The 23,852-nt window shown below is 39.0% G+C and overlaps 1 protein-coding gene and 1 pseudogene across 4 annotated transcripts in view; both read right to left on the bottom strand.

The window, feature by feature from the left end:
- Positions 1–23,852, bottom strand: part of CTNNA1 (catenin alpha 1) — a 342,350-nt gene that overhangs the window by 78,068 nt on the left and 240,430 nt on the right. The gene's annotated exons all lie outside the window — the stretch shown is intronic.
- On the bottom strand, positions 21,314–23,440 carry LOC113895307 (annotated as a pseudogene).

Here is a 23,852-nt window from a genome sequence, read left to right on the forward strand (position 1 = left end):
GAAGACTCTTGAGAGCCCCTTGGACAGCAAGGAGATCAAACCAGTCAATCCTAAAGGAAATCAACCCTGAATATTCACTGTAAGGACTGATGCTAAAACTGAAGCTCCAATTCTTTGACCACCTGATGCAAAGAGCCAACTCACTGGAAAAGACCTTGATCCTGGGAAAGATTTACAGCAAGAGGAGAAGGGGATGACAGAGGACAAGATGGTTGGATGGCATCACTGATTCAATGGACATGAGTTTGAACAAAGTCCAGGAGACTGTGAAGGACAGGGAAGTCTGGTGTGCTTCAGTTCATGGGGTCGCAAAGAGTTGGACACGACTGAGCGACGGAATAACAAAGAATTCTACATAATTTTTGACTTAAGGTACTTCGTCAGCAGTCCAGTAGTTAAGACTCCATGCTAAAAAAAAAAAAAGCATAAAGATAAGTTTTCTATAATAAACTCATTATATTCGATTAAAAAAAAAAAAAGACTCCATGCACCCACTGCAGGCAATGCACAGGGGTCACAAGTTTGATCTCTTATGGGGGAACTAAGATCCCAAGTGCCATGCAGCCAAATTGTGTGTGTGTGTGCATATAGATTATAATATATATATATAATTATATAATTTATATTCAGTTAAGTTCAGTTGCTCAGTCATGCCCGACTCTTTGTGACCCCGTGAACCGCAGCATGCCAGGCCTCCCTGTCCATCACCAACTCCCAGAGTCGACCCAAACCCATGTCCATCGAGTTGGTGACGCCATCCAACCATCTCATCCTCTGTCGTCCCCTTCTCCTCCTGCCCTCAATCTTGCCCAGCATCAGGGTCTTTCCAAATGAGTCAGTTCTTCACATCAGGTGGCCAAAGTATTAGAGTTTCAGCCTCAACATCAGTCTTTTCAATGAACACCCAAGACTGATTTCCTTTAGGATGGACTGGTTGGATCTTCTTGCAGTCCAAGGGACTCTCAAGAATCTTCTCCAACACCACAGTTCAAAACCATCAATTCTTCAGCGCTCAACTTTCTTTATAGTCCAACTCTCACATCCATACATGACCACTGGAAAAACCATAGCCTTGACTAGATGGACCTTTGTTGGCAAAGTAATGTTTCTGGTTTTTAATATGCTGTCTAGGTTGGTCATGACTTTCCTTCCAAGGAGTAAGTCTTTTAATTTCATGGCTGCAGTCACCATCTGCAGTGATTTTGGAGCCCAGAAAAATAAAGTCTGACACTGTTTCCTCATCTATTTCCCATGAAGTGATGGGACCGGATGCCATGATCTTCGTTTTCTGAATGTTGAGCTTTAAGCCAACTTTTTCACTCTCCTTGCAGGTATTTTTAAATTTAACCAAAGTAGGGGAAACTGTAAATGGGGATATCCTACCACATACCAAGTTCTGTTGTTTTCTGCAGCTCTTTTTACAAGAAAAAAAAAAGGGACACGCTTTCCCCTTCTGCTAGAGACGGAAAAAACGGAGACTGTCTCACTGTCTCACCCACCAAACACTGAATGTGTGAGACACCAAAACATCTTCTGTAAGGGTCTGCAACTAGAACCATTGGTAAAATACAGTTCTCAACAAAGTACAAATTTTTAGGAGACAGGTGGGGGAAAATGTTTTACCCACTATGTATTAGATTTTCTCTTTTTTTCTGGAGGATAACTGCTTTAGAATGTTGAGTTGGTTTCTGCCATACAATTTAAATCAGTCTTAATTATATATATAAACTATATACATGCTCCCTCTTGAGCCTGTATTATATTTTCTGTATTGGTATTACAGGGTTTCTATTGGAGTATCTACAATTTCCCACATCCACAATAACTTTTATATATACAACTGGCTGGTTAGTAAGCTTGGTTAAAAGGCCAGTCATGGGGTTTGGTCATTGTAGAGATCAGATTTGCTCTTCACAGTCTGAACTCAAACCTTTTTGTCTGTGAAATTGAAAACATCTGTCAATGGTTACAACTGGTACTCAAAACTGTGAGGATATCAGTGAAAAGCATTTTCACTGAAAAGCTAAGGAGAAATCAACAGTATACATCCCATGAAGTAAGAAATATCTCTACATACAGTATAATATAGAAGCAAACCTTATCCCTTTTAAATGAATAGTACCCACATGAGATAAAGAATAAGATGACATCATAACAAATTAGTCCGGTGAAGGGGGGTGGGGGAGGAACTAGAAAAAATGTCTATAGAAAGGCTTAGGGGGATTTTTTTTTCCTAACACAGGGACACAGTAGGTCAAATGAATCCCACCGTAAAATTCTTTACTGTCACTGTATCACAAAATGTCTGTATTTTATACTACTGCAGCCAGAGGAGTTTGTCGAACTGTTCTTTCTTCCTCCTCTTCTCTCACTTAAGTTTCTCTCCGGTGACGCTTGGCAGCCTACTCATTCAGCCTTTCCTTACTTGAGAGCTTTCAAGCATTTACACTTTTAACCTAAGTCTATGGACGAGAGTATTTCAACACGAGAGTGTTCAGTTGGGGAAAAACAGAAGTAAAAAGACCTATGTCAAGACAAAATAAAACAGCTTTTATTTGTCTCAAAGAGAATGCCATTATTTAGCTCATTTCTTGTCGAATATTTTTTTTTTAAACTTTGGCACCTCTCTCTGATTTCAAGTCTTGTACCAACATTTTTACTTGATTAAAGAAAGATGCTCTTGCTTGAATATGTATAGTTACATTCAATATTTGCATTCAAGAACTTGTATGTCCATAAGTAAACTACAGATACCCAAATTCTGCAGACATAGGTAAAAATAAAAACAAATATTCTTAAAATTATTTACAAGTATAGAAATCCTGCAGATGTGATGTCAATGAGAATTGTGAAAGACAAGTTTACCATAGAATGTTATATAGAAGGAAATGTTCTGAAACCCTACACTAAACCAGCTCTATGATTGGGCTTCTTCCCTTTCCTTCCAAGACAAATGACTTCTATTCCTAAACAACTAAAATAGCCTGTGTGGGGGAAAAATCTTTTTGGAAAATTATATAGAAGCTCAAAGTTAGGCAATTAACTTTGTATTCAACCATGAAATTTTTACAAAGGAATTTGAACTTGGATTATGTCAATTTATATGATACTCTCATTTGAAAAGTCTTTTCCTAGAACCAGAATAAAACAATCTTTTCTCTTTTTTGGGTACTACTTCTGCATATACACACACAGCAATAGCTTATTTAATGAACAATTATAAACATACGTCCAACCAGAAGAAACATTGGAGCATTTATCTCACATCAAGCAAATGAAAGATTGTGATGGACTTGTGTTGGGTCAATTTAGCCAATTCAGAACTATACTTTCCAGAATTCCCTTCCCTGTACAGTTCGTTTCGCCTGTGTAGAAAGCTATGTACGTGTGTATGGGTGTATATAAATTTTAAAAGAATTATCTTTGACTTTATAATTTCTGTATTGTACAATTGTACCTGTTAAAAGTGAATCCTAATTTCTTATAATTGTATTTTAAAAGGTAATATAGAGTCTAAAAAGCAGCTATAATTAAACTATAGTAACCACCAGATTACTATACAGAGGGCAGACACACTGAAACCATACTCACAGAAAATTAGTCAATCTAATCACACTAGGACCACAGCCTTGTCTAACTCAATGAAACTAAGCCATGCCCGTGGGGCAACCCAAGATGGGAGGGTCATGGTGGAGAGGTCTGACAGAATGTGGTCCACTGGAGATGGGAATGGCAAACCACTTCAGTATTCTTGCCTTGAGAACCCCATGAACAGTATGATAAGACAAAAAAAGATAGGACACTGAAAGATGAACTCCTCAGGTCAGTAGGTGCCCAATATGCTACTGGAGAAGAGTGGAGAAATAACTCCAGAAAGAATGAAGAGACTTACCGAAAACAAGACAAAGCGAAAACAATATCCAGTTGTGGATGTGACTGGTGATAGAAGCAAGGTCCGGTGCTGTAAAGAGCAATATTGCATAGGAACCTGGAATGTCAGGTCCAAGAATCAAGGTAAATTGGAAGTGGTCAAACAAGAGATGGCAAGAGTGCATGTCGACATTCTAGGAATCAGCGAACTGAAATGGATTGGAATGGGTGAATTTAACTTAGATGACCATTATATCTACTAGTGCGGGCAGGAAATGGGGTAGCCATCATGGTCAACAAAAGAGTCCGAAATGCAGTACTTGGATGCAATCTCAAAAACGACAGAATAATCTCCGTTCGTTTCCAAGGCAAACCATTCAATATCACAGGAATCCAAGTCTATGCCCCAACCAGTAACACTGAAGAAGCTGAAGTTCAACAGTTCTATGAAGACCTACAAGACCTTTTAGAACTAACACCCAAGAAAGATGTCCTTTTCATTATAGGGGACTGGAATGCAAAAGTAGGAAGTCAAGAAACACGTGGAGTAACAGGCAAACCTGGCCTTGGAATACAGAATGAAGCAGGGCAAAGACTAATAGAGTTTTGCCAAGAAAATGCACTGGTCATAACAAACACCCTCTTCCAACAACACAAGAGAAGACTCTACACATGGACATCACCAGATGGTCAACCCCGAAATCAGATTGATATTCTTTGCAGCCAAAGATGGAGAAGCTCTATACAGTCAACAAAAACAAGACTAAGAGCTGACTGTGCCTTAGATCATGAACTCCTTATTACCAAATTCAGACTTAAATTGAAGAAAGTAGGGAAAACCACTAGACCATTCAGGTATGACCTAAATCAAATCCCTTATACAGTGGAAGTGAGAAATAGATTTAAGGGACTAGATCTGATAGAGTGCCTGATGAACTATGGATGGAGGTTCGTGACATTGTACAGGAGAGAGGGATCAAGACCATCCCCATGGAAAAGAAATGCAAGAAAGCAAAATGGCTGTCTGGGGAGGTCTTACAAATAGCTGTGAAAAGAAGAGAAGCAAACAGCAAAGGAGAAAAGGAAAGATATAAGCATCTGAATGCAGAGTTCCAAAGAACAGCAAGGAGAGATAAGAAAGCCTTCCTCAGCAATCAATGCAAAGAAATAGAGGAAAACAACAGAATGGGAAAGACTAGGGATCTCTTCAAGAAAATTAGACACCAAGGGAACATTTCATGCAAAGATGGGCTCGATAAAGGACAGAAATGGTATGGACCTAACAGAAGCAGAAGATATTAAGAAGAGGTGGCAAGAATACACAGAAGAACTGTACAAAAAAGATCTTCACGACCCAGATAATCACGTTGGTGTAATCACTCATCTAGAGCCAGACATCCTGGAATGTGAAGTCAAGCGGGCCTTAGAGGGCATCACTACGAACAAAGCTAGTGGAGGTGACGGAATTCCAGTTGAGCTCTTTCAAATCCTGAAAGATGATGCTGTGAAAGTGCTGCATTCAATATGCCAGCAAATTTGGAAAACTCAGCAGTGGCCACAGGACTGGAAAAGGTCAGTTTTCATTCCAATGCCATAGAAAGGCAATGCCAAAGAATGCTCAAACTACCACACAGTTGTGCTCATCTCACACGCTAGTAAAGTAATGCTCAAAATTCTCCAAGCCAGGCTTCAGCAGTACGTGAACCGTGAACTTCCAGGTGTTCAAGCTGGTTTTAGAAAAGGCAGAGGAATCAGAGATCAAATTGCCAACATCTGCTGGATCATGGAAAAAGCAAGAGAGTTCCAGAAAAACATCTATTTCCTGCTTTACTGACTATGCCAAAGCCTTTAACTGTGTGGATCACAATAAACTGTGGAAAATTCTGAAAGAGATGGGAATACGAGACCACCTGACCTGCCTCTTGAGAAATCTGTATGCAGGTCAGGAAGCAACAGTTAGAACTGGACATGGAACAACATACTGGTTCCAAATAAGAAAAGGAGTACGTCAAGGCTGTATAGTGTCAGCCTGCTTATTTAACTTCTATGCAGAGTACATCATGAAAAACGCTGGGCTGGAAGAAGCACAAGCTGGAATCAAGATTGCCGGGAGAAATATCAATAACCTCAGATATGCAGATAACACCACCCTTATGGCAGAAAGTGAAGAGGAACTCAAAAGCCTCTTGATGAAAGTGAAAGAGGAGCGTGAAAAAGCTGGCTTAGAAAGCTCAACATTCAGAAAACAAAGAGCATGGCATCCGGTTCCATCACTTCATGGGAAATAGATGGAGAAACAGTGGAAACAGTGTCAGACTTTATTTTTCTGGGCTCCAAAATCACTGCAGATGGTGATTGCAGCCATGAAATTAAAAGATGCTTACTCCTTGGAAGGAACATCATGACCAACCTAGATAGCATATTCAAAAGCAGAGACATTACTTTGCCAACAAAGGTCCGGCTAGTCAAGGCTATGGTTTTTCCTGTGGTCATGTATGGATATGAGAGTTGGACTGTGAAGAAGGCTGAGCGCCAAAGAATTGATGCTTTTGAACTGTGGTGTTGGAGAAGACTCTTGAGAGTCCCTTGGACTGCAAGGAGATCCAACCAGTCCATTCTGAAGGAGATCAGCCCTGGGATTTCTTTGGAAGGAATGATGCTAAAGCTGAAACTCCAGTACTTTGGCTACCTCACGCGAAGAGTTGACTCATTGGAAAAGACCCTGATGCTGGGAGGGATTGGGGGCAGGAGGAGAAGGGGACGCCAGAGGATGAGATGGCTGGATGGCATCACTGACTCGATGGACGTGAGTCTGAGTGAACTCTGGAAGCTGGTTATGGAAAGGGAGGCCTGGCGTGCTGCGATTCATGGGGTCACAAAGAGTCGGACACAACTGAGCAACTGATCTGAACTCAATCACCAGATTCACTGGATCCTGGGAAGGAAAGTACGACAGTGTAGAAAGGAGGGGGTGGGACAGAAAAAAGAATGAAGGCAGTGAAAAGAGGATATACAGTGGAAAAGAGGCTGGAATCGCTGTCCTGGAAAATTGCCAAGAAAGAGGTGAAAGTAGCTCCCTGAACTGGAAGCAGGAAATGTTGATGGAGGCAGGGGTCAGGGGTGGCTAATAGCCCACAGCCCCACAGGCAAGGCCCATACTCATGAGAATGCACTGAGGCACTGTTAAAAGTGCTGCAATATCTCACACACACACACCCACACCAATACTTAAAAGGTTAATGCCAAGCCTGATAGAGGCTTCCAGAATCCTGCCCCAGTACAACAGCATGCTGACTGGGCACCACCCACATTAACCAGTTGTACCTATAATAAGTATCTCTCCGACTTAAAGACAGAAACCATGCATTCCCATCATGGTTCACCTTTACCCACAAGCACTGCAGCATAACTTACCAAGATGACCAGTTGCCTTGATCAACTGGAAAATCAACTGAAGATGTGAAGTTTAGGGACCTAAAAGCCCAGGTGTCAGAGATCAAGCATAATAGTGTCCAGCAATATAAGAAGAGAGGCTCAGTGAGACAGGAGCCCAGTGAAGGCAACATGGGTTCCCCTCTCCTGATCACCTATGATATACTCAACACAGAATATTTTGTGAAAGTATCCCTAAAACTGCACTCGCCAGGCACCTATCACTGATTACCTTACTGCATGTTTTCCACTGGCACAAGGCAAAGAGTACTTTTTGTTTATTAATAGTCTTTCTTCCTATAGCACAGTGTGGGAGTATTTTTACCATGGCTATAGGCAATGCACAATATCCCCTAAACTGAATCTAAAAACTCCTTCTGTTATGGCTGAAGTTAAAGGTCCAATATTAGAAAGCAGAAACTACTATCTGTCACAAAAAGACTTATTAGACAGGGTTCCCCACCCCCCAGTAGTGGTTAATAGGCAAAAAAAGTCATAGAGGTATTATCTTTGGGGCTCTAAAACCAGAAACCATCATTCAATGTTTTTTCTGGACAAGAGCCAGAGTTAGGATTTAAAGACCACAGGAATTCTCAGATATGCAAAACTGAAAGAGACTATAGTGAAAGGATAAAACCTTGAAAATTATTATAGTGAATGAAGACTACTAGAAACCATCTGTGATGAGAAAAGGTAATAAATTATGAAGCGTAGAGATCTGACACTCTGAAATAAACATTTCAAAGAGAACAGTAAATGCCTATTGGCTATACAGATAATACACTAAGATGTGCTGTCATAATAGTAATTATTTGTTAAAGAGAAGTAACCTCAATATTATACAAAACAGTCAATAATCGAGCAGCTAGCCTAGGGCTACTCAATCTGACTTGGTTGAAAAACAATTCAGACATGAAACACGACACAATGACTACATTCCAAGCATGTGAGGTTTAGACTTCATTACAATAAGGGACCGAAACTGATGCCCCAGTAGAGAGAATAAAAGAGAGGTCACAGATTAAATACCTAAGAAAGTAGCAGGAAAGCAATGACAAACAGGAAACAGCTTTCCTAAGAGTGAGAAAAGATTGCAGAAACTTCTGACCAAAAAAGGGGGCTGTGGAATACAATTCAGTGGTCATATGAGCAAAGAATATACTTAAGAAAACACTTCTGGGGGGGGGTGGGGAACCCAAGCAGAAGTCAGGAGATTATCTTAAAGTCTCTTTTACAATTAAGTGATGGACAGGGAGGCCTGGCGTGCTGCGATTCATGGGGTCACATAGAGTCGGACACGACTGAGCAACTGAACTGAACTGAACTGAACTCTCAAAACAGACATCTTTAATGGGGGGTGTGTGTGTGTGTATACACTTTACTGTATCTACAGAAAACATTTCTGGAAGGAAACAAAATATAAGAAGAAAAAAATGGATGGCTAGAGAACAGGAATGAAAGGGGACTTCATATATACTCACTATACTCTTTTATACCCTTTTAATTTTGCACTATGTAAATATATTACCTATTTTAAAAATTAAAATCCCTTTTATTAGGTAGAAAGCAATACCGTAGTCATAAGGATCTCAGCTTAACAATAAAGACCTACATTTTTCAAAACAAACCTATCAGAGTCAGCAAATGAAACACTTCCCCAGTTTCCCATATCATTTCTGAAGCAACTAACCATTAATCCGATGAGTAAGTTCACAGATAACATCTGAAGGCAACTGTTCATATCTCCTAAGTGAAGACTGATGATGTCAGCCAGCCCACATGCCTCACTTCTAAGTCAGCCCAGCTTAACTACAAAGATTTTTCCCTTCAGCCATTTTAGAACTCTAAAAAGAAATAAAGATTATAAATATCAAAGGGTAAAGAAACCTTCTAGACTTCACATTACCTGTTCTAGTGTCTTTTTAATACTACATATGCAACACCTAAACATTGTTTCGGTTAATTATTTAACCAGCTCTACGGAGTGTAAATTCTCTTAAACAGTGAGCTAGTGAGTTTATTAAGACTAGAAAAAGTTTTATTCATAACATCATTTTCTGGTGCTAGAAAGAAGTTTCAATAAACTACAGAGAACAAATCAACGTGACTTGTAGAAAAACGAATGAAAGGGACCTCCTGGTGGTCCAGTGATTTAGACTCTGTGCTTCCAACTCAGACTGGACCCCTGGTCAGGGAGCTAAGTTCCCACATGCCACAAGGCACAGCCAAACAAAAAGCAATAAAGAAAAGAAAAAAAAAGAGAGAACAAGAAAAGAAACTATATGGATAGTCATAGTATTCAAATTTTTAGAAATCTACTTCAAATGCAGTCACCAAATAAATCTAAAATGAGCAGGAAAGAATAATGAGGAGATTTTATACAGAGATGCCTATACAAAACTCAATTCAGAGAATGAACACTGACAGTCAAGAGCCTCGCTTCTCCATGCCAGGAAACTTGGAATTATCTATAAAGTATGCCAGACCCAAGCAAAGTATATGTTTTAACAGTAAGGAGAATATATTATGAATCTGGGAATAAGGCCACCAACTTCAGGCAAGACAGTTAAAACAAATGGAAAGAAATAAAATAACCTCTGCAACACTCAGTAGGGGTGTATTTGCTAAAAATTAATACAATCTTCAGATATTATTACCAGAATGCACATAAGAAAGAAAAGATTCTCCAAATGAATTTGACCACTGCAAAGAGAGAGGAGAGGAGAAGGTAAAGGGAGGAAGGGTAGAATTAAGCTCTTTGACTCAGCAGGAGAAATGCAACTACTCTAAGAAATCACTGGAAAGCAGGACAGGTAAAAATAAAAAACAGAGGCCTTAAAGTATTAACCATTTAAAATTCTAAACTTTATTAGAATAGTAGTGGTAGTCGTAGCAGTAGTAAGAACAGCAGGGGCTGTTTCACAAGCTCCCAACCAAGCTGTGTGCGTAGGCACAACCATCATCCTGAACTCAGTGTTGAGACGACCGAGATTGGGGAGTGACTCTTCCTGTTCAGTGAAGCTGTCAAGAAACAGAACAACATCACTCCACTGACAATCCTTTCAATAAGAAATTTACCTTAATGCCAACCATTAAACATTAAACCATTAAAATACCAGTAAACACAGAGTTGAAAGATCTCTGGATGGAAAACAAAGCTTCCAATTAGGTAGATTTCACCACCCTAGAGCAGGCCTCTAAATCCCAACAAAGCAAAAAGAATTTTAAACACACAGAGGAGACACCTGATTTCTCTGCAGAAACATAAGCAACATTAGGTGGAGCCGTGGTAAAGAATGAGCCTGCCAATGCAGGAGACTCAAGAGATCTAAGTCCAATCCATGGGTGGAGAAGATCCCTTGGAGTTGGAAATGGCAACCCACTCCAGTGTTCTTGCCTGGAAAATTCCATGGCAGAGGACCCCTAGTAGATACATTCCATGGGGTTTCAAAGAGTCAGACACAAACTGACTGAGCATGTACACAATCATCCCTGACAACTTCACAACTAATGAGAAATCCACTAGCCTATACAATCTTTGTCATTTTCAGCTTCTATTCAACTCCTCAGCCCCAGATAAAGAAATATCAACATCATCAGAACCAAACTCCAAGCAGCAACAACAGAACTAAGAGCTAGAGCTACTCAAATAGTCCCTTTCTATAATCCATTGAAAATTTACTTGGGGCAGAGAACATTTGCTCTGTCTCCCAGGACATCAGCTTGAGAGAGAGATTCCCTACTCAAAATAGGCTTCACAAACACCTGTCCACACTGATCTGAGGGTGACTGTATCTACCAAAACACATCTTTTCTTACTTTCTGCCATTGTGCCTGAAATTCTATCATCAAGCTTCTCTCTGAGAGTCTTCTTTAAGGGGAAAAAAAAGGGAAGAGGTACAAATATCCCCAAACAAAGTGACAACAAAAACTGGGGAAAAGAGATTATATTTGTCTATTTCAACTGACATTTTAAGTAAGAAATTATGACAGCTAAAAATGAATGTTTACAGTTTTCCCCCTTGTTTCAGAAAAAGCTTAAGAACTTCTGAAAATTCCTTCTCTCATATGAATGTTTTTGGAGCCTCTAACAGTTTGGTCTGGTAGAAAACACTGGGAAATAAAATGTACTAACTACCTAGCAGGTTAACATAAATGGAAAAACGCTGAAAAGAAGTCATTATGGTTAATTTGAACCCTTGTTAGTAACTGTAATTTTATATATATTTTATACACGAGTTATTTTAAGCTTGTATAGTTGTTGTTGATTTCTATGATGGAACTGAACATACTTCTGAAGTCCAAGAATCACTGAAAGCTGGAAGAAGGCTGATAACTTCTGCCTAAATTTTACCATACATAAGCCCCTTGGGTTCACCTGACAGATCTGCAGTTTAACTCCACAAGCAAACCCTATAGCAGCAACCATGCTGTTTCGGTAGGTGTAGCACAAAGATCAGAAAAAGCCAGTTTGACACAAACTGAAGAGCCATACGGTTGATCTACAAATAATAACCCACAAAGGAAAAAAAAATCTATTATAGGCTAACAAAGTAATATTGCTTTACACAAGCCACTTCACTTACAACCTCTGCTACATCTTTTTTGGGCCAAGTGGGCCAAGAACATAGCTATGAGATATATATAATTTAATGAGAACCACTATTTCTATCAAAATCCCTCCTTCAAATCCTTTATATTCCTGTGATCAAAAAAAGTTTTTACTCTAAAAAGACTATGTAATTAATACAAAAGCTGATTCCTTTTCAAAGTTCTTAGAGTTCTAAGCTAATCAAATTCTAGTGATTATATGCAGAATCATCACATTAAAAAGTCCATAGTACTTAAAATGTGATAGCTTAAGGGCCATCAATATGCATATTGTACAGATTCACCACTTTTTCAGAGACGAAATAAAAATAAAAATAGTCACTCTGAAATGACACATGTTCAATCTGATTTCTCAGTTTTTAAAATTATTTTTGATTCAACAATTCTTTACTTGACATATTCATAATTTAGATGAAATAGCCACAGAAAATTACAGGCCATTAGTTTGTTCAACAGAAAGCCAGAAAATTAAAGAGGCCAACTTAAATACACAATGTAGGCTTTTAATGTGGCCAAAGTCATTCTGACGGCAATAACAGACACAGGCCCCACCTCAAAACGGGGAAAACAGTCTGCTTCACACAGGATAAACAAGTTGCATCAATCTATAGAAAATATAATCTAAAAAACTCATCACATCATTAGGATACATACATGTGAAAAAGCATGTGACTATTTTAAACAGCTTTATTAAGATATGTATTAAGATATATGTACTTATTATAATGTATATATTAAGACATAATTGATATATAACTCACCCAGGTAAAGTATACCACTTGATGTTTTATAAAGTATATTCACAGATATATACAACCATTACCATTAGAACATTTTTACCACCTAAAAAGGAGCCCTGTATACCCTTTAGCTATCACTCTTCCAATCATTAGATGTGAATATTTAAGTATCAACATTAAAGTTTCAATATCCAGGACACAGTGAGCATACTTGGTTTTAAGTATTAATGCCCTAAATTTGTTGTCCTTTTCTTAAAAGTAATTTTAGAATTCAGTCTAAATTTGTTCCTTAAACCTCCACAATCACAATTTTATCCATTCTTCAGGTAATTTCTGTTTGTGAAAAAGGGTATCAAGGCAATCAACTCTTAAGTACATTCCCTCGACAAACAAAAATACATAAAAACAAAGCCTACAAACACATTTTAAAATGTGTCTATCCAATACTATCTACATAATAAGTAATCATCCTTATTCTATGGCACGTGCCTTTCTTGGGTTTAGAAAAGTAGAAACGGGCTCCAAGTCCAACTGTGCCAAAATTAACAGGGCCTTAAAGAATGTAAGACACTCTTTTCTTCCACCCACATTAAATATACACCCCAAAAACTTGATTTACCAGATTTTCGGCTGCCAACGAAAGTAGACTAGCTCAGTGGCTGACATTTCCTTTTGGCAGTCATTAGTCCTTAATGTGTCGCTGTCTAAAGGCTAAATGCAATGGTTTCATTCCTTTCTGCTTTAGTAGATCATTTTTTGGGGCCTGAGGAAATATATCAAAGGCTAAAACCACCTTACAAGAATGCTGTCAATCAAAGATGTTATAATATAAAAGTAATATGATTACAACTCCTCTCTCCATAAGCCCTTTATCACTAGAATTGGAATAGTAACTTTCTACATTGGTGCAAATTAAAGGGGAAAAAGCAAACATTTCCCAACACCTCTAACTGTCAGCGAGCCACCCACTAACAGGAGAAAAGAGGACTGCTTCTAGCAAATCTTCCTTGTGAAATGGTACCTTAAGGGTTCTTCGTTCCTATCAAGCCAGGTTTGCCATCCCCTGTACAATAATTAATTGCTGATTCTATATCTATTACTGTTGTTTCTCCCTTCACCCACTCTTCAATGCCAACCTTGTCTTTCTGTCTTCGAATACCCTATTTGGTATAGTCTTAGACTTGCTCCAGTGTTTTATAATAAAATAATTTCATTTGTGCTTTTTTAAAAAACTTTATTGCACCAGCATTATCTCTTCTAAGCCAGATTGCCTCATTCTGGTTTTTGCCCACAAAAAGAGTGCTAAAAAAAAAAAAAAAAAAGAGGGGGGAACGCAACAGTACAAAGAATGTTTATATTCAAGCACCGTGTTCCCTAGCTAGAGGCCATGCATTTTCATAATCAACAGTGAAAGCAAGGAATCTGAAACCATTATGGCCAACAAAATACTGTTAAAGCCACCTAAAATTGTGCTGAGGCAACTTCTTAATCAGTAGGAAGTCTATAGGAGATAAGTCATGTGATGGGGGGTGGGGGGGCAGGCCTGGCTAATTACTGTCATTTATTATATTCTGTTCAAAGTTTAGTGAACAACAAAGGCAACATCACTACTAAATTATACAACAGTCAAGTATAGATAAACAAAAATTTCTTACTACACATGATAGAGCTTTAAAACTATGATTCAGGGGAGGGCAATGGCTGTGATAATGCTTGAGACAGTAGACTACAGAACGCCTAGATGATTAAGTAACAACCATTTCTGACCTTCTAAAAAAGTGCTTGCTAACAATTTAGCCTAGAACACTGCATCATTCAATGACTACACTAGTTACACTCCTTTTAAAGAATCAAGGAACTCAAATCAAATACAGTGACAAAGGGTTTACTTCAAGGACAAATGCACAAGAAACCAAGCACAGCTGGGCAACGGGCCTCAGAAGCAATACAGGAAGCCTAGGATCCTCCTCCTAACTGGCTGCACCACTCTCCAGTCTCAAACGCCTGACCCAACGTTACCCTCCATGGGGCCTAACTAATTCACAGCTGCTGCCCACCCACAAATTCATTTTGCCATGACCCCTCAAGACCTTGACTCTACTTAATGGCATAAGTTCTTACTTCAGTTTTCATTTACTAACTGCATCGTTTTCTCATTAATTTTTCCATACAAATTCCCAAGAGAATTAATTAACCTAAGAACTGGGGACTGAGAAGGGGGCTGGATAGAATAAAGCAAGCTCTTTAAGACTCTGCAAGACCAACAAATGCCTTCAGAAAGGCTGTGCCGCTGTTGCTGCTAAGTCACTTCAATCGTGTCCGACTCTGTGAGACCCCATAGACGGCAGCCCACCAGGCTCCCCGTCCCTGGGATTCTCCAGGCAAGAACACTGCAGTGGGTTGCCATTTCCTTCTCCAATGCATACATGAAAGTGAAAAGTGAAAGTGAAGTTGCTCAGTCATGTCTGACTCCTAGTGACCCCATGGACTGCAGCCCACCAGGCCCCTCCATCCATGGGATTTTCCAGGCAAGAGTACTGGAATGTGGTGCCATTGCCTTCTCCATAGAAAGGCTGTAAGACATGGCAAAGACTGTGCCCTTAAATATCTAATATGCCGGCATCTACTCAAATAACCATAATAATAAGATATGCCTTTTAACTTTTATTATGGGATTTTTTCAAACATCCAAAAAGATTAAGACTAGTAAAAAGAACTTCCTTATGCAGTATTACCAGCCATCAACTTTCTGCTTTGTTAGTTTTGGGGTAGGGTATTTTAAAACAAATCTACAACATCATGTTATTTCATAAGGCATTCATCATAAACCTATGTTCATCTCTGGATGGTCAAATCTTGAGGGTTAAAAGAACTGTCATTTGTCCAAAACCTCAAATTGCAAATATACAGTTACTGGCCTTTATCATCAAAACCCTAAAACTAATAAAACTTTTTTATTTTTCTGGCTATACCTCATGGGTGGGCAGAGAAGGCAATGGCAACCCACTCCAGTACTCTTGCCTGGAAAATCCCATGAACGGAGGAGCCTGGTAGGCTACAATGGGGTCACGAAGAGTTGGACATGACTGAGCAACTTCACTTCACTTTCACTTTTCACTTTCATGCATTGGGGAAGGAAATGGCAACCCACTCCAGTGTTCTTGCCCGGAGAATCCCAGGGACAGGGGAGTCTGGTGGGCTGCTGTCTATGGGGTTGGCACAGAGTCGGACATGACTGAAGTAATTTAGCAGCAGCAGCAGCATGGGTGGGATCTTAGTTCCCTAACCAGGGATCGTGGTAGGGCAGAGTCCTAACCACTGGACCACCAGAGTATTCCCAAACTACTGTAATTCTTGATTCAGAGTGGTTTTAAGAAAATAATTAACTTTGCACTGGCAGGGAAAACCAAGTTAAAAAAAAAAAAGTTTGATTCGTGCTCTGGAGTTTGCCAAAATGAAAGCTCTACAGATAGCAAATAAGAGCTAGTCAATGGAATCCGTTTTAACAAACACTATGATTAGAATTCCACTTTTAAATGGAAGTTTTTGGTAAATGCTACAAAGTTCAATATTGCTTTGAAACATAAAAATTCAACAAATGTCTTACTAATGATTTGAAGTCCACTTCCTAAATTAAGACATTTTGGTAGCCTAAGATAAACCATGTTTGAAAAGGTTTAAGGAGACAAGGGATTCCTTTATCACCAAAAAAGTGACTCAGTAAGAGTACCTATAAATGACCAACTTTAAAAAAACTATTTTCCAGTATTTTCACCAATACAGAATCTTAAAGGCAACATAAACACATACATCTATTTCCCAGAAACAAGTGCATTTATTGTCAGGAGCTTTAAAAATTATAGTTGGGTACACTGATCAAACATCTAGAATTTTTCTTATAAAATATTTCAGGTTATGCAATGTTCATATAGAAACAAGGGCAAGTCAAAACACAGATCTTTTTATTCCTAGAGGATGAGTTTATGTGAGTTTACAAAACCAATAATTCTCCTTCAAAGCAGGGAGAAGTAATTCAGGATAAGTAAGTTCTGGAGTTAAATTTAAAGAACAATTAGCAAGGAAGCCTTGAAGTAAGATGCCACACTGCATCTATAGGTACAAACTGCAAATTATAAAACCCGGAGTTAGAATATCTGCAACTGGAGTAAAACCAGGAGGTCAATCACTTCACTTCACGTGAAAATAATACTTGTAAGACAATTTACTGACTAGTTATTATTTTAGCATAAAGCAACTCAAGTGAAATATCTTCTTTATGGTACATTTCCAAATTACACCATTATGAAAAGGTCTTATGCTGTTTTCAGAGAATGACCAAACAAAATCCGTTCTTAGCAGTCTCTGGTTCTAAATACTGAATATTCCACTTTAAAATAAGTAAATTATCAGCTGTCAAGTACTTATTTAGCAGTCATCTGATGTGAACACAGATTCAACATAAAAAATAAAAGGGACATCCAGAGAAGAAAAACATCACATTCCACTGATTTTTGTGATGAAGAAATACAAAAACCAAAGTAACTTTCAAGAGAGCAGGCATGAAATCACAGAAAGAAATTTCCTGGCAGCCAGGGCTACATCTCTCTCTGGCAAGGACAGTCTGGAAACTCAATGAGTTCTTTTTAACTAACTACCTTAGGTCCTCTAAAACACACAATTTAAATTAAAAAAAAAAAAATTTTAAGATCATTGGACAGAAAATATTAGGGTAGAAAGTTATGATTGATAAGCTTTTAATTTAACATTTTGTCCTATATGGGTATTCTAGACAAACAGGCTTATTTTATTAAAAAAAAAAAAAAAAGCCTAATTTGCTACATTTAAACAATGAAACTATTTTTAATGAATCGATTTATTCTCAACATGACAACTTTGCCAAAAGGAAAAAGAATAGATGAGGAAGGAGGAAATGTATTATTAATTTTCCAAAACAATACCAATTTACACACATACACAGCATTTTCTAGTTTTATGCTCACGTCAAACATGGCATCCCTTTTCCTTTCCACACTCAAATGAGGTGGGGTGGGAATAAGATCCTCTGTCAGCTAAGATTAGATGCTTGAACTACAAGATCATGCAGACTGAGGGTGGAGACTGCTGTTTTGGCTCTCTGCTATAGACAGAGCAAGAAACCAAGATATCACGCAGAGCCAAGAAGACAGGACAGCAGCTTCAGTCACTGACGACCCAGATCCCTGTTCACCTTGTTCCAGGCTACAGTTCATTTAATGCTCTTTTCTCTCAAGGCGTTTTGATATTTTGCATTGCCACCATCAGTTTTCCCATCTTCTTCATTTTGCTTGTTCTTGAGTGGTTCTCTGTGCCTTCTAACAAAGTCAGGCAGAAGGGCAGCTATTAATGGCTGTCTCACAGCTGAGAAAACAGCTATTGGGGAGGCTCCTGGATCAAGCTTTAATGATACCTATTCGATGTAAGCATTATTACCTACCATCCTCGGCATTACATACGAAAGGGACCACCAAAAATAGCTCTGGACTAAAAATCAGAAGTCTCAATTCTAATCTTAACTACTCTTACCTGGGTATGATCAGGGCCAAGTTACCTCCAGGTTTTAGGCTGTTTTGAAAATAGGTGATTGGTTTTAGTTCTGATTAAGATGGGGTAAACACATTCTACCCTGTCTATCCCAATGAATGCAACTAAAAACCCTGGAGAGAATACAGAGTAGCAATCTTGAGAACTGCAATGAAAAAGGGCCAAAGTCACAATTATAGTTGGCAGACAGGGCTCTATCTGTCTCAGTAACTATCAGAACAAGCAGACTCTAAATAAACAAATAAACAAACAATCAAGGTACAGAAGTACTAAACCAACTGAATCAGTCAATGTCATCAACCTGAATCTAATTAGCATATATATTAAAAGAACACTCCAACCAACAATAGCAAAAAAAAAAACCCCATAGTCAAGTACAGATAGAACATCACAAAGGTAGCACTACTGGGTCATAAAACAAATCTCAATAAGTAATTAAAAATACTAAAGTCACGCAAAATATGTTCTCTGACCATACTGAATTTGAATTAAGCTAGGAATTAGTAAAGGCTTCCTAAGCAGCACAGAGGTAAAGAATCCGCCTGTCAACGTGGGAGATAAGGATTCGATCCCTGGGTCGGGAAGATCCCCTAGAGTAGGAAATGGCAACCCACCCAACAGAGGAGAATAGTGGGCTACAGTCCACGGGGTCACAAAAAGTCAGACACGACTGCGCACACACATACACAAGAAATCAGTAACAGAAATAGAACAAGAAAATACTTGGAAACTAAACATAATGTACTTCCAAATAATCCACTGGTCAAAGAATAAAACTCAAGGAAAATTTTTAAACATTTTAAACTAAACAAAAATGAAATATGAAGACAAAGCGGGGCTTATATGGAAATCTGCCCTAAATCTTAACACTAAAAAAGAGAAAAGGTCTCAAGTCAATAACCTAATTTCCTACCTCAAGGAACTAGAAAAAGAACAAAATAAACCTAAAGGAAACAGAAGAAACAATGAAGAACAGAAATCAGTGAAATTAAAAATAACACACACAATGAAACCATAAAAAGCTGGTTCTTTCAAAAGATAAATAGAATTGATAAACCTACAGCAAGACTGGCAAAGAAAATGGAGAGTCTAGACACAAATCACCTACACTAGAAATGAATTACAGAATATGGCTATAGACTCCCCACAAACACTGAAGGGATAATAAGAGACTGCTACAAACAAGTTTCTCATATAAAACTTGATTAAATGGATAAAATTCCTTAAAAGCCACTAACTTTAAGAATTTATCTAAGAAGAAATATATACCCTAAATAATATAAGATTATATAATAATTGGATTATATAATAATTATATACTTACATAATAATTGGATTATATAATAATCCAATAAGAAAAACTGAGTTTGTATTTTAAAACCTTCAAAAAATTAGTTGGCTGGACTAGATTTAAAGCTTGGCAAACTTCTGTAAAGGGCCAGATAGCAAATATTGTGGGCTTTTAGGCCCATTCCATCTCTGTCACAACAACTTAACTATGTCACTGCAGTGGAAAAGCAGCCATGGACTATAAGTAAACAAATGAGCGTGGCTATGTTCCAATGAAGTTTACAAAAATAGATGGCAGGCAAGACTTTACCTGATAAGTTTGTCAACCCTACACTATGATAACTAATGTTACTTTCAAATTCTAAAATTTATAATTCTATACTGGGGAGGCCTTACAAATAGCTCTGAAAAGAAGAGAAGCGAAAAGCAAAGGAGAAAAGGAAAGATATAAACATCTGAATGCAGAGTTCCAAAGAATAGCAAGGAGAGATAAGAAAGCCTTCCTCAGCAATCAATGCAAAGAAATAGAGGAAAACAACAGAATGGGAAAGACTAGGGATCTCTTCAAGAAAATCAGAGATACCAAAGGAACATTTCATGCAAAGATGGGCTCGATAAAGGACAGAACTGGTATGGACCTAACAGAAGCAGAAGATATTAAGAAGAGGTGGCAAGAATACGCAGAAGAACTGTACAAAAAAGATCTTCACAACCCAGATAATCATGATGGTGTGATCACTGACCTAGAGTCAGACATCTGGGATTGTGAAGTCAAGTGGGCCTTAGAAAGCATCACTACGAACAAAGCTAGTGGAGGTGACGGAATTCCAGTTGAGCTATTCCAGATCCTGAAAGATGATGCTGTGAAAGTGCTGCACTCAATATGCCAGCAAATTTGGAAAACTCAGCAGTGGCCACAGGACTGGAAAAGGTCAATTTTCATTCCAATGCCATAGAAAGGCAATGCCAAAGAATGCTCAAACTACCGCACAGTTGCACTCATCTCACACGCTAGTAAAGTAATGCTCAAAATTCTCCAAGCCAGGCTTCAGCAATACGTGAACCACGAACCTCCAGGTGTTCAAGCTGGTTTTAGAAAAGGCAGAGGAATCAGAGATCAAATTGCCAACATCCGCTGGATCATGGAAAAAGCAAGAGAGTTCCAGAAAAACATCTATTTCTGTTTTATTGACTATGCCAAAGCCTTTGACTGTGTGGATCACAATAAACTGTGGAAAATTCTGAAAGAGATGGGAATACCAGACCACCTGACCTGCCTCTTGAGAAACCTATTTGCAGGTCAGGAAGCAACTGTCAGAACTGGACATGGAACAACAGACTGGTTCCAAATAGGAAAAGGAGTACGTCAAGGCTGTACATTGTCACCCTGCTTATTTAACTTACATGCAGAGTACATCATGAGAAATGCTGGACTGGAAGAAGCACAAGCTGGAATCAAGATTGCCGAGAGAAATAACAATAACCTCAGATATGCAGATGACACCACCCTTATGGCAGAAAGTGAAGAGGAACTCAAAAGCCTCTTGATGAAAGTGAAAGAGGAGAGTGAAAAAGTTGGCTTAAAGCTCAATATTCAGAAAACGAAGATCATGGCATCTGGTCCCATCACTGCATGGGAAATAGATGGGGAAACAGTGGAAACAGTGTCAGACTTTATTTTTCTGGGCTCCAAAATCACTGCAGATGGTGACTGCAGCCATGAAATTAAAAGATGCTTACTCCTTGGAAGGAAAGTTATGACCGACCTAGATAGCATATTCAAAAGCAGAGACATTACTTTGCCAACAAAGGTTCGTCTAGCGACTGATCTGATCTGATCTGATCCTTTAAAGGTCAAATATCACTGATAAATAATTGAAGAAAAAGGATAATGCAAACCCTATCACAGAGATAACTGACTCCCCCCCCCCCCCCCTGCCCAAAATGTGATGGGTTTATTTTACTCTGATGCAAAACCAAAGATTTCTACAGAGATCAATATATTACCAGATCATGAAAAAGTGGTGTGGGACATGCAGGACATGATGGACAACTAGAGGGTATGGTCAATTCCTTTGTAACATGACACTACACCATCACTGCAGAACACACTGAAAAGAACACTGAGGAACTGAACTGAAATGTGGACGAACATGACAACCTCCAGGCATGCCTTCAAGCACCTCCCTTAAGGTGGACTCGGTACCTAAGCTTCAGTGTGGGCAGGATTACAGGAGTATTACAATTGTTTGGAAGAATAAAAAGTTCACACTTTCTGAAATTTAAGGTCAAAACATAGTGGGTTCATTTCTCTTCACCTCCAGGAACAAAGCTGATGCTTTATTCAAAACCACATTAAGCTTCTAGTTCAAATCCCAGTCTGACCTTGTGCCCTCCTGCATTGAAGTTCTTTCCATTGATTAGAGCTGACAGGGTCAGTTTCACTCCTGGTCAAAGGGTCTGAGTGTAACCCAGTCCCATCAGGCTGGCATTGTTTACTTTAGCAGAGAGAGTTCTACAGTCCAGCTTGTACTTAGCAGCAATGCCAAGGCAGGTGGTCTTACTGCCGGTTGTCTACGCGAGGTTTATCAACATTTCAATCTTCTCATTCACCTTCTGGTAGATCGACCCTCCAAACTCAGTGCCATCATTCACACGAGTGTGCAGCTGGAAGTCTGCGGCCTTGTAACCCAGGGCACAATTATTCTGTGACAGTTTGGATATGGCTGAGTCAAAACTCATCTGATAGCCAGCAAGCCAACCTTCAAAGGCCAACATGGTCCAGCCACAGATGGTTGGTCCAGAAAAATCTATATCAACATTACTGCCAAAACTGAAACAATCCCATTAATACGAGGCCTTCAATTTCCCACTCTTCTTTCCTGTGTTCGGTACAAATATGGGATCAAAAGTCAGTTTCAACCCTTCAGCCAACTTATTCTCCCAAGTGATTTCTATTTCTGTCTGTTCCACTTCTGGGTGAAGGTCAGTCCAGTTACAGATCCTGTATTTGGTCTCTAGGTTGCCTGATGCTTTCCTTTTATTAGCGTAAGCATGACCAGAAGTAGAAAATTTCACTCCACTACATGACTTGGTTCTCAGATCTATTTTGACCATGCCAAATCCATATCCGTTGTTGAAGACATCTTTGGCAGCCTTTCCTAGATCACAGTAAGTTGGTGTGTTACATGTATCTCTGACCAGAGTGCCTGTTCCCTCCGAAAGGGCACCATTAAAGGTCTTCTTCAGACCAACACTGTTCCTAACTGATTGTTTTGATCAAGACTTGCTACAAGTATATACTGTAGTAAACAAAGTACCCTCCTCCCTCCAACAACTCACTCTCTCAGTCAAACTAGTCCTAAATGAATCATTACCTCAAAAAAAAAGAATCACATTGTTAAGGTAAAGGCTAAAACTCAATGCATCTGCAGCCTGACACTGGACAGGCTTCTGGGCCTGCTCCATCATCCTAATTTCAAGAGACTGCTCCACTACTGCTCCATTAAGCCAGTGCCATTTTATCTAATATATAAACATGCATCTTTCTGTGTACAAAAGGTTACGATCTTGCCTGTTAAATACTGCAAATCATAATGCCAGAGTGGCATAGCTAGAAGTACCTCAAACCTCTTAGAAAGCAACATAAAATACAACTAGAGACATCTTCCTCAGACTTAAGGTCTTTTAAACCTCTCATCTCACACCACAAGAAAATCATACAATTTTTGACAAATATGCTTTCCAAATTACATAAATATCAAGAGGAAGAAGTCCTACACATGCTTGAATTTTGCATTCAATGCAACATCTATTTATACCTAAATTCTTCAAATATGCTAGGCAGATCACAGAAAAGCTTACACTGCTGCTGCTGCTGCTAAGTCGCTTCAGTCGTGTCCGATTCTGTGCACTCCAGGCAAGAACACTGGAGTGGGGTGCCATTTCCTTCTCCAATGCATGAAAGTGAAAAGTGAAAGTGAAGTCGCTCAGTCGTGTCTGACTCTTAGCGACCCCATGGACTGTAGTCCACCAGGCTCCTCCATCCATGGAATTTTCCAGGCAAGAGTATTGAAGTGGGGTGCCACTGCCTTCTCTGAAGCTTACACTAACAAATCAATAAAATCATACAGCTACAGAACTATGGACTAGCAATACAGGGAAGAGTCTACTGCAGGAAACCCAAGGGTTCACACAAAGATGGAAATCGTAGCATATTATATAACAAAACTCAGGCCCTATAGCTGCATATCATAGAACCAACTGAAACATCCATGACATCAAGCAACACCAGAGAGTCTAGCTTTGCAGGATACTCTAAAAGAGCTT

Source organism: Bos indicus x Bos taurus, chromosome 7, assembly GCF_003369695.1.
Source record: "Bos indicus x Bos taurus breed Angus x Brahman F1 hybrid chromosome 7, Bos_hybrid_MaternalHap_v2.0, whole genome shotgun sequence".
Lineage (NCBI taxonomy): Eukaryota > Metazoa > Chordata > Mammalia > Artiodactyla > Bovidae > Bos > Bos indicus x Bos taurus.